This window comes from Uloborus diversus, chromosome 8 (genome assembly GCF_026930045.1).
Source record: "Uloborus diversus isolate 005 chromosome 8, Udiv.v.3.1, whole genome shotgun sequence".
In the NCBI taxonomy this organism is placed as follows: domain Eukaryota; kingdom Metazoa; phylum Arthropoda; class Arachnida; order Araneae; family Uloboridae; genus Uloborus; species Uloborus diversus.
The window spans coordinates 34,098,728-34,111,832 of NC_072738.1; positions in this window are offsets into that span (position 1 = coordinate 34,098,728).

Below are 13,105 nucleotides of genomic sequence, written 5' to 3' on the forward strand. Positions count from 1 at the left end.
GGTTTTTTTCACATTTTTGTCAACGACGACAATTTCGTCATAATGTCAATCCGAAGTGCAGTGCTACCGATTTTCGTTTAAAAGGGTCTTAATGTCAGTTAGACTCTTATCTTGACTTGCTTGCCTTTACATGTAAACTGTTTGCAGTAATGAGCTTTAACTTTTACCTATAAATTTTACAGTCAAGGTTATCCATTTTAGCTATACTTTAACACTCCATCGGGCGCAATATGTTGTAGAACATGATCGGGCGCATTGAGCCTGGGAAGCACACTTTGATCTACTGATCTTTTCTACGCATGTTCACATTTTCTTACGAAAAAATTGTCAACTACAAACACCAAAGAACAGAAATAAAAGTTTTCCATGATTTTCGAATGTAACATAAGTTTATTTGAGAAAATAAATATACATTAATTGAAGCTATTGAGGGGGCGTGGCTAACTAAAGAATTCGAGGTGTGCCTAATAGATCAGTTGCGCCCGACGGAGTGTTAAATGAATGTGTGAGTTTTAATTATATTTTTTAGCTATTGTATACTACACTAGTCTCATTTTTCAACTATTATTCGGATTATCAACGGTTTTCGCTTATCCGCGGTTACCGTGCTACCCTATTCCTCGGATAATCGGGAGTTTACTATAATTTCTATTCGATTTGGCAAAAATATTTTTGAACAAATTAATGAGCCAATAAAAGGGTAACTGAATAAATGAAAAGATAACGAAACAATAAACTAATAAATAAATAAGTTAATTAATTAATACACGAGGAAAAATAAATGAATGATTAAAACGCTGAATAAATAAGAGAATACAAAAAAAAAGAAAAGGAATAAAGTATAGAATAAAAAAAAGTAAACAAATTAGATAATAAATGAATACCTAAGTGATTTAGTAAATAATTTAATGAGGAAACGGAATGCACTATTTCATTTTGACCCATCCACTTTGCTTCGCATGGACTTGACTACAGTCGAGTCCCCGACTTACGCGAGGAATGCGTTCCAAGACTCCTCTCGTAAGTCGAAATTTCGCGTTGTGGAAAAATAGATGCATACATTTTCTTTAAAGCATATCAAATACTTTTAGACACTTATAAACGCACCTCAAACTGCTCTAAGGCATTCCTTAACAATACACTACAGTTTTTTGTATGAAGAACTGAACTTTTACTGTATTTAAAAATGAAAAAACTGTTATTTTTAACATGAAATACTTTAAGATGCACAAAATGAGTGACCAATGGGAATGAACGACATAAAATAAAACAACACGGTACGCATAGCGCGTAGTGAAATTAAAATGATGCACTATAATAGTACTGTACAGTAGATATAGTAACAATATTTAAGAGTTAAAAAATGAAGATAGTGATGATTTATGCTCCATGATCAGATCGTTATTCCTATCTAATACATTTTTAAATACGTTTGCTTCGCCTTTATAACGTTTCAATTTGTGGCAACATTCCTCTTCCTGATCTTTTTATTAATCCATAATACAAGAGAAGCTTCCATTTTCATAATACTTACTTTACTAGACTGCTCTGCAAGCCTCTATATTGAAACTAAGTTCTGAAGTTTTACGGATGTCTTTTTGTTTTAACTTTTAATTATACGTATGGAAGGTTCACCCATACTTCTTGCCGCGCTACAGTCGACGTTTTGTAGTTGTTCAAGCATACCGAAAATTTTAGCCTTTTTTTAAATTGTTTTTTATTAGAAACTTTCTTTTTCTTCCCATCTTCACAAACTTTAGGCGAAGGTGATACTAAATAGCCATTATATTTCATCAACTTTTATATTTAGAATGAAAAAAATAAGTAAATGAAAGATGCTGAGTGGTTATTTGATGCATTAGACTAGTTTGGTGTGCGAACTTTGGCTGTCAGTGATGCTTACAGGGATGTAATAACATTCACGAAATCAATATTTAGTAGCCAATAACGAAGCTGATACTTCCTTCCAAAAAAATTTGTTTGTGTTGTGGGCGAAAAAGTTAGCTCTAAAATTCGTTACTCGTGAAAAATTCGCGTTAAAGTCATTTCGCGTAAGTCGAATCGCGTTGTAAGCGAGATTCGACTGTAATTGTGAAAAATATTTAAAATACAAATAAGCTAAATATTAACTAAATAAATGCTGCACCGACTATTATAAGGTCCCAATTCATGTTTAAAATGTTAATAATAGGAATTTCAGCATTTGATAATATCAAAACAATTTTTTGACTTGCAACAAAATTATACAATTTGAGTATCCATTTTTTAAAATTGATTGTATTAACATATGCTTTGAATTTCAAAAGTATTTTTTTCTTGACTGAAATAGCCTATGTATGTTACTATGTAGTTTAAATATTACTAGGTAAGTAACACTAAAAGCGGAGTAAATATTTCACCATTTCACTTTACCCCACATTCCCCTACATAAGAATTTGGGAGAGAAAAAAAACTTTTTCTTTTCACTATTCTGTAGTGGGCAGGTAAAAAGTAGTAAATACAAAGTCTTTATTTTTCACTTTTTTTTTGCATTTTTTTTAAAATCAGTTCTACGTTAGCTTTGTTGCACTAACTTGCTTATTTGGTTTCCGCTGGAAAAAAAAAATCGCGAAAGAAACGTCTAACTCCAACTTTTCCCTATTGTTAGTGTGCAGCTTCTTCAGATATCTCGAAAACTCATTTCTGCTGATTCTGCAGTTTGCCTGCCCCCTGTAGCATTAGTTCTCTCAATTCTCAGAAATAAAACGATCCATAAAGAATCCTATTAAGTTTTTGAGCATTAAAATGATAAATTTAACACCTAAAGTTCTATTTTATATAGTCTCAACGGAGTTTTTTTTATCAATGATTAAAAAAAACTCCGTTGCGACGGACCATTATTGTCCATCGCAACGGAGGACCATTATTGTTATCCCATTATTGTCCAGAAATCTGATAGATTTCTGGACAATAATGGGTGGCTAATGTGTCGAAATTTTGCCATTTCTGACAAAAACAGGAACGTTTCCAGCTAAAAATCAGTATCCTCCCTGAAATTAGCCAGAAATCTTCGAGAAGCATTCAGAAATCTACCTAATAAAATCCAGTCACGTTTTTGAAGAAAATCCGAACCCCCCCCCCCCCCCCTCCAAGGAAACCTATTTTTTTTCCATGTGTAATAGTAAATATGTTTATTGTAATACCTGGGCACAATCATGACTTACCTGGAAAGCTCCTGAAACATCTTAGCAAATTTGGCCACAGCAAATGCAATATTACAAGCGATCATCTAGCTTCTCATAAACCTGCAGAGCTTGGAGACGAAATCATTTGGGGCGCAGTTAATCTGAGCAGCAACGATTGACCTGAAAGGGAAATACTTAGTAAAAACGCTCAGTATATTTTGACACTGGTAGCTAAGACTATTTTTCACTACAGGGAGAAGTCTACATTCGTGCAACTTGTAGCAATACAGGAAAATTTTAGCAAAAACCCTTTACTTTTGTAGGAATTTGGTGGAAACCAGTGAAATCCCGGAACGTTGCCCGGAAAAATCAGTAACATTTCGGATTTTTTTTTTTTTTTTTTTTTTTACCGTGTAATTTTAATAATTTCCTTTTTACTCGATAGATATTTTTGTTAATTCCTTGAACTAATATTATGCACGAAGAATCAAATCAATTTCTGAGCATTGAGTAGATAAATTTAGTAGCAAAAAACGATTTTCAAGAGACTCGACAGATATTCCTATCAATTTTTAGAACTGTAATTATGTATGAAGAATCAGATAATCTTTCTGAGCATCTATGTGATGATTTTAATAGCAAAAAAAGAAAAGAAAAAGGGATTTTTTTTTATAAACTAGAGATATTTTTATCAATTCTCAGAACTAATATTAGCCAAGGAAAGTCAGATAAACCATTTAAAGATCTTAATGATAGTTTTAATAGCAAAAAAAGGATTTCCTATAGAAGCAATACATATGTCTACTAGTTCTCAGAACTACAAACATCCATAAATCAGGTCAGGTTTTTGGGCATCGTGATGATAATTTTATCATCAAAAGAACGATTAAATGTAAACCTTACAGATATTTTATTATCTTTGTAGTTCAGAAGAAGATGATAAGGTTTTTGAGCATTGTAAGAGAAAAAGCGATGACTCTATGGGCTATAGACATATTTTTATAGACCATCGGAACTAACATTGAGTTTTTGATCATCGTGAACATAACTCTAATAGCAACAACCAATTTCTTAATCACCAAACAGATATTTTTTAAAAGCTTTCAAAACTACTGTTATACCTGAAGCATCGTATCAAAGCTTTTGAGCGCCGAAAGATAATTTCATTTAAAAAAAAAGAGAAAAGAATGGAAGAATAACTTCCAAAAGATTCTACAGGTATTTTTACTTACTATTAGCATGAAAAGCTAGATCAAGTTTTTGAGCTTCTTAAAAATAATTTTGATGGTTTTTTTTGAGCAATCACGATTGCTTATTGTTCTCATTTGACCGTTTTTGGTGTCCGTGCCTTTTTCAACTTGGACCAGAAGCCTTTGCAGCACCACCGCCCACCGTCCTCTGCTGGCGGCGCTGCGCGGCTGCTCCGGTTTTGAGCTATCCGCTTCTCCTGGTCGGAGGCGTCTATGTCCTACACACACGCACGTTCACACACATACACACACACCACTTCACACACATACACTCACACACGCCTACGTGCATACACACAGGTCTACGCACACACACAACTATGCACAAGTAACCGCCCAGGAGGAGAGGCAGACTTGGAGGGGACAGGAGCCGTTTCTAGAAACAATAACTCCAATGAGTAGGGTCCTGTCTCAGTTCGTGATTGCGAAAAACATACTTTAGATTCAAAATTTCAGAATTCAAATTAATTTTCTTTTTCCTTTTTTTTTTTTTGTAAATATTTCAAGATTGTTATGATTAATATATTTGGATAAGCTCCTTACTCTATTAATTCCATCAAAAGACGGATTACATTTTTATAGATACACCTCCATAAACTTTTCCTAACGCAGAGCCATTTAATTGCCATAAATTTCACAGATATATCCCGTTATATTTCGAGACATTTTATAGCGATTTTATAAACTATTCGAATATTTTCTAGATAAACTTAATCTTTAATACAATCTAACACCAAAAGCTTTCCCTATTTTTAGTATTTAAAAGACTTGCTTTGTCATTTGTTGGTGAGACAATTGTTTTCATCTTGCCAAAAACGAAAGTGGAATATAAAAATTATGAAGTTAATGTTAATAATAACGTAAACAAATTATTTGTAAGACTGAACCTACGTAAATTAATGGATTTTGGGCTTTTGAATTTTTTCAAATAATACAGATTGTTGAGGCCTTTTTTTTTTTTTTTGATAAACGTAGTCAGTTTTATAAAATCATTTTAAAAAGCCTTCTTCACTATCAGAGTTGGGTAAATTTTAATTGCATTGACAATTAAAGATTAACAATTGATTAATTGGTAGACGTAACTACAACAACTAACAATTGATCATTTGTAATTGTGGAAAATTGAAATTAACAATTAATTAATTGTTAATTGCAGTTTACTGCAGTTAACAATTAATTAATTGCAGTTTACTACAATTAAGAATTGTTAATTGCAGTTTACTACAATTAACACTTGTCGATTGTTCTGTGAATTTTAATTAAAACTAACTCATAAAAAAATTACTGGTTTTGTATAATGTATTCTACAGACGACAGTCTACCTGGAACGTGGACACTAAACGGGTACCATATTACTATCTATTTAAATACACATGTTAGCAACAAATAAAATCTCAATAACTTTCAGTAAATAGCCCAATAGCCAGGGCTAAAGCAGAAATATACGAAATACTCGAGTTGAACCGAACCCTTGCTTCGGTCACTCGTCTGGTCTGCGCTAATTCTATATTAGCTACCAGTTTGTTTGGGACTCTTGGCTTCCTTAAGAAGTTTTCCATCTCCAGCAGACGCATTTCCCTATGCTTGGCTAATAATTGCTAATAAGCACGAAGCTTCAGTTCTCGGCTGGAAATAACTGAGCAAGCGGTGAATTTCAAGTATCAGTAGCTTTAAAACCATTAATAAATTGTTTACTGCAGCCTAGGAGTTTTCCCAAAAAATCTTATTGCTCAAGCAAAATATCCTCAAAAAAAGTATATTTAAATTAAAAAAATTTTTTTTGTAGTAGTAAAAGTCCGAAGAACATCTGAGGGAAGTTACAGAAATGCATCGTAACTACACGATTAAAAAATAATTAAATAAACAGAGCGGTTTCTGAGATCTCTTGTCCTCTGTTTTGTCCTTCTTTCTGATTTCCCCTGTTACAGGTTAAACTATAAAACAATGGTTTGACCAGTTTTAAAACACTGAATTAAAACACAAACATTTACGTGAGGAAAAACTTGCTAAGACGAGAATAGTTCACGCGGCGAGCAAGCAATCAACACTGAACGAAAATACGAATTCGAATAATACTTTGAACTCTGTACGCTGCGCTGTACCTATCGACACGTTAAGTTAATTGTTAGTTTTAATTGTTTCATAAAACAATTAAAAAATTAATTGCAATTATTTTAATTGTGAAAAGCGATTAACGTACATTAATCTAATTAAATTAATTGAAAAGTACAATTAATAGTTGAATTGCAATTGATTTAATTGTAATTAATTTAATTGCAATTACTTTTTTAATCAATTAACAAGGCAATTGAAAAAATAATTGATTAATGCCCAACACTGTTCACTATATAGGCGAAAGCAGGGTAGTGACAATCACATAAGGAAAAACTTAGGTTGGACATGTTTACACGAAAAATCAATATTGTAACCGATTCGGCGCGACTTCCAACTTTCTTGAAATGAAGACACAGTTCTTGATAAAAACACAGGAGCTTTATTTACACTATGTACAGAAGAAATCGTTAACAACTGCTGAATTAATCATCAGCAATTAAGCAAATATCACACCACACCGTAAACTCAACGGTTACACACGTATTTACTTCCAAATACGAAAAACAACACAGCGAAATGCCTTCGCAATAAACAGAGCAAATACGCTCTCAGTTCGAATTCTCAATCGAAACTAAACTTTTTATCACGCAGGACGCCTTTATAAACATCGAAGAAGTTTCCACAACATTCTTACTGCTTCCCGAAATGCGTAGACCGTTATCAAATTTTATCAATGAAAAGAAAAGGAAATAGGGGATCGTATACTTAAGCGGAATGAAAAGGGGTTGTATATTCATTACGGGAAACTATTTACAAGTCACGTTACTACAATAATTATTATTTACAGAATTTGTAACAATATGTTTTCAAAGAAAAGAGTATAACTGCAAAGTAGAAGGAACACATGAAATACACCGCCAGCTCTGTCAATTCCAGCCGAGGACTGAAGTTTCGTGCTTATTAGCACTCATCAGTTCGGCATAGGAATGACTGAACTGGAGTTGGAAAACCTCTTAAGGAAGCCAAGAGTGCCAAACAAACTGGTAGCTAATACAGAATTAGCACTGACCAGACGAGTGACCAGAACTCGAAGCTGCAGTTCCTCGGCTGGAATTGACAGAGCTGGCGGTGTATTTCATGTATTTCTGCCTTAGCCCTGGCTATAAGGCGGTAACTTACTGAATATACGGAACAGTTTTCAGAGACAAACTGCGAAAGAAACAAATTAAAAATTTCATCGAAATCGGCAGGGTAGTTTTCGAATTTTGCGCGTTTAAACTAACAGACTCTTTCTGGAGACTGCATTTTATACTATGTAGACATTTATGTTTTAATTTTGACTGTCTCTTAGCTTAATAGCCATTACTAGTTTTACAAATGAAATCAGTGCCATATTTCAAGTAGGTAAATCGAAAAACAGAAATATTACCAACAATATTTTCAAAACAAAAAAAATATGCATTGGAAATTACATACAGGGTGTTCCGTTTTAACCTGCAAGACCTTTTTTTTCGCAACCGTTAGTCCTACATGTATATTTCCAATTGCAAAAATGTTCAAAATCAGATGCGGAGTTAAGATATTGAAAGTTTGAAGTGAAAATTAAAAATAAATAAAAATATACATAATTTAACTTTTTATGTGGGTCCTAGGTCTCTTAACCTATATTTAGAGAAATAATCTTTATTGAAAACTATTACTGACACAAAAAATCTTGACAATTGCGCGACCAAAACTCAAGAAGATATTCCAGTTCAAAGTTTTAAGGAGCCATACAAAAGATGATATTGGAACTTATAGCCCTTTCAGAAGAATGACAGGTCGTCAAAGGAAGAAAAACAAGGTACAGTCATAGGGAAAAAAAAAAAAAACGAAAGACTTTTAATTATTCGGCCATTATACATGCTAGAAAGGAAAAAAAAAAAGGTGTCATCAAACTTGGTTTGAAGTCTTCTTTAAAACTACGTAGGTAAAATTTTGATGAGGGACCATATACAAAGCAAAATGAGCACCAACTCTTGATTTTCAATTGGGAACCTCTATTTTTCGCTACATAATTATGTTTAGACAGCAAAATACAGGCAGGGTACGAAATTTCACTGCATTCCGTGCAGTAGATTCGAAATATTAACGAAAAACATTTTAGGGACCGTCACCACATTGAAAATGCCTCTTTCAAGGTCATGGCTTATCCAGCAACGGAATGTAAGCAAAGAAAAGATCGAGATTATCTAGCTCAATTCAAGACCTCTTTTTTTCCGCAATTCGATACTTTTTGGCCGATAATGTTGCGCCAAAAAGCGATTTACGGTCGAAAACCTTTTTTTTTTTTGAAAAAAAAGTTAAAATATTTACTATTTTTTGTCTATCTGGATTAACCTAAGAAAGACGGATGGGGTTTGGCTGGTCCATCGTAAAGATCGTTGTTTAATAAATCGAATAATGACAAATTAAAAGTAATGGAACTTTTTGCCTTTTCTAATATGAACCTATTGGATTGCTTATATAATCATTCAGCAAATTAGCCACATAGAAATGTAAATACCCAAGCTTATGCCTAGATTTATGATGTGAATATGTTTGATAAATGTATTGCACCTATGTTACAGGTTTATTTTGGAATGAATAGAAAGTCTTTTGATGTAAAATGGAATTGCGCGCTTTTAATTTCGCAGATCATCGGCAGAAGTTTGGGCCATCACAAACGAAAATATAAAAAATGTACCGCACAAAGTGGGAACACGCAGCGTTAAATAGATTGGAGACTTGAGTGAAGCAAGGTCCATTTGTTCCGTGAAAATTTGCTCAAAATGCATAAAATGAACGAAGTATCAATCTAAAAAAAACAGAAACAGGAGAATATAAATACCCGTTAATGAGCAAATTGTTCATACTCGAACTTTATTTGGGAACGTTTGGCTATTTGAATTATCACACTGCACACTGTTAAAACTACAGGTTGCGTTTGGCACCTTTCAGTGGTGAAACGATTGTTCACCAGTGACACCCGATAGAGAGCCGAAATTGCACCCTTAGCAAGGGTGAAAAACTGGCTCCCTTCACCCAACGTGCACCGTAGGTGAACGATGGTACTCCAGGTGAGAAAAATGGCACCTTTATTGCTTCCCAGAGAGATCCCCCCCCCCCCCCCCCCCCCCGTGTTTGCGTTTTTTAATACAATTGTGCTTTATTTATTTTGATTTATATATACGAAGGCATTGGATCACATTTCAACTTTCGAACATAGTTTAGAAGTGTTCATGACTTTAATTTGTCTGTTCGTGCACTAACTTTCTTATATTCACTCTTGGATTGCTCAGTAATGAATATGTTGTTGACAACTTTTACTGCATGATCCGTACTGAAAATGAATAGGGAAGGTAGTTACCAATCATTTGTCGGAACAACCAGAAATATTAGGTAACATTCGATTAGAATTATGGGAAAATAAAAGCGTTCATAAACGTTTAAAATTTTAATCGAGCGTAACATATCAATACTTAGTATAAGATTCGATATTTGAGTATCCTTATGCGTACAAAATAAATACTGATTTAAAAGCCCTTCTTTCCAGTGTCAAGTTTTCCGTCAGATTTAAAAATAAAAACGAGTAGATAACTACATTCGCTTCATGCAATAACGCCTAAGAAAGATACGTTAACCAAAACACGATGTGAAACTCATGAGTCAAACGCTGATTGAGAAAGATTTCTTTTCAGGCGGTTTTTTTTCCCCTGCCTTTGCTGCTTTGTTAGTTTCTACTACGTAGTTATTTCATTTGAGAAGAAATAGATATTGGTATATTGACTGCTTACGTCGATGCATTTTTATTCCGGAATTAGCAATTCAATTATCAGCTGATTTAAACGTTTTCATTTTTAATGTTGTTGTTGTTCAAGATAGTACTGATAGATAGTTTTAGGTAACAGTTTTGCAGAACATAAATAGCAAGATATTAAATATTTAATAAGGCAAACGGAACAACAAGCAGTTGTCAACATACTTTAAACACTTTAAATATGTTCGAAAGCTCTAAGTGCTATAATATGATCAAATGCCTTTACTTACGCGATATTTCGAAGATTAATCCACGAAATTTTCAGTTTTGTACTTCATTCAATGTGAGAGCAAAATTCGTTGCAACTTCCTTCGTTCGCCATTCAAACTGAAGTTGTCGTTGGACGATTAGTCAGAGCGCATGCGCAATGAGTCGCTCTCCTATTGAATCACTTTTGTTAACGTCGTTCACCCACTGAGGAACAAAAAGCACCTTGACGACACTTCCTAGCCTCCGTTTCACCCCGCGGCACTGTTTTTTCACCCTAGGGTGAAATTCTTTACCCCTGTGGCACTCCTGGTTTTAACAGTGCACAAACATAGTAGTTGCTCTAGCGGCTTTATTTTAATCGACAAACGACAATTTGTTTTAAATCCAAATTTGATGCGAAAGATCACAATGCGTGGTATTATTAAAAAAGCATAACACAATCGGCGGTTTTTGTTAAACATGTAATGTCGCTTAAAAGCAATTTATGTAAGTAATTTCCCCAATGCTGTTTTAGCAACGAGATTCGAGATGGATCCAACGCGTAACTAAAATTCGGAAGTTACTTCAACTTAAATCAAGGTGAACCGAAATCAGAGTTCTTGTCTTTCTTGGATTTCGTAACTTTGCACTTACAAACAAAGCTTAGCATTCTTTGATTTTGTTTTGCGCACCATATAGTTGTATGTAAGCATTATCCATAATATCAGGCAATAGGCTGTCACATAAAGCGGGCTATCTGGGACCGTGAAAAGCCGTCGTTAAATATAGAAAGTCGTTAAATAGAGGGTCGTTAAACAGAGAGCCAACTGTAAAATAAAAAAGTTCACAATTAGCCACAACAACTACTTAGTGCGCAGAATTTGGTCTCAAAGCTTATGGGTCACCACTGCCACTCTGGCGACTAACATGTCCTCTCCTAGATCTTAACACATTGAAAAGAATTCAAGCACTTTACAAAATAATAATAATAATAATCCGTAGAAATCAGCAAACTGATCTAAGAGTAAATATCATTTATTGACCCATACGGATAGCGTTAAGTGAGAAATTTCACGCTGTCGGCTATTTTTCGAGTGCTTTCACTGTAAAAACGATTCAGAAACGTTCCTGGAAAATAATAGGCAGCTGATGTGCCCAATTTCTGCCAGTAACATATCTCGCAAAAACCAGGAACGTTTTCCGTTAAAATTCAGTAACCTTCCTCAGGTTATCCAGAAATATTCCCGTGTAAAGGTAGTCGCGTCGCTGGAACTTCAGAGTAATCTTAGGTACAGATAATATCACAGCTGTATTGCAAACGCGGCCAAAGCTAAGCCAGAATTGCAAGTAAGTATCAAACATAACACTTCATTGCAATTTCAGCAAGCTACGTAGTCCAAAGACTTATTCGCTCCCTTTGGGAGCTTAAATCAGTCTGGACGAGCCGCGATCGAATAAAAGCTGATACACGTTATAAATACTGTCAGTTAATCTCTAAACTGGGAGTTAAAACTATTTTTTACAACAATAAGAATTCTGCATTCATGCAACTTGTAGCAATTCAGGAAACTTTTTGACAATGATGCTTGATATTTCCAGGAAGTGTATAAAAACCATTGAAATCCCGAGACGTTACGTGAAAATACTCAGTAACGTTTCGGAATTTTTTTACAGTGTTTCCCCGATTTAGACATTGCAATAATTTTCCCTTTTAGCAAATTATCATTTAGACGAGCCATTCTACACTGCCTATTGCAACATGATAAGCAAGACAATGAGGTTTTATTCTAGGTTTTTGTGAAAGAGTTGTGTATGTTAATTTTTTTTCAAAATAATTTTTTTACAAAAAGCATTGAACAACGAAGAAAAAAAAGAAGTATTTTACGTGTAGCTTTTAATTTAAAATGTTCTGTAAAATATTCTTTTATTAGACAATGAAATAGTATTTCGAATTATTTACATATTGACGTTTAAACGATATCTACAAAAAACTGACGATTGCAATATTGTGTTATTCTTCTGCAGAGACAGCGAATAAATTTATACGATAAAAAAATTCATAGACGTAATTCTAATGTAGAAAAACCGCGTTATAATTGGCTTGCTTATTGTGTTGAACAATTTTGTTCTTTTTTTACGAAGAAACTTACTTTCATAATTTCTGTTTTAAAAAGGTATACGGTCCCCTAAAGTGGGAAAAATTGAACTTCTAAGCATAGCGCGAAAACTACTTAATATTTTGAGCTCAAATTTTGGATTCCCGCATAAAAGCTCGACTAGATTGTTCTTCTTTTAAAATTTAATATGGTTTCAGATCATATTTTTTTCAAAAAATATTATCATAATTCATAAAAAAAATCTAAATTTATATTTTAGGTGTTGTAAATGATGTTTTTAGTACTGGGCCGATTCATATTTTAATATAAAAAAGCAATATTTGCCGTTCTTACTCTAGTTTATGTGTTATGTGTAACAATATCAAAAAACGTTTTAACATTACGAGAAGGATTTTTCAAAACTCAATTCTGAAGTAACGGTTGTATCAAATGAAACAAGATTTTGTATACAAAGTTAAAAATGAATGCTTATTACAAATATGTGATAAAAAA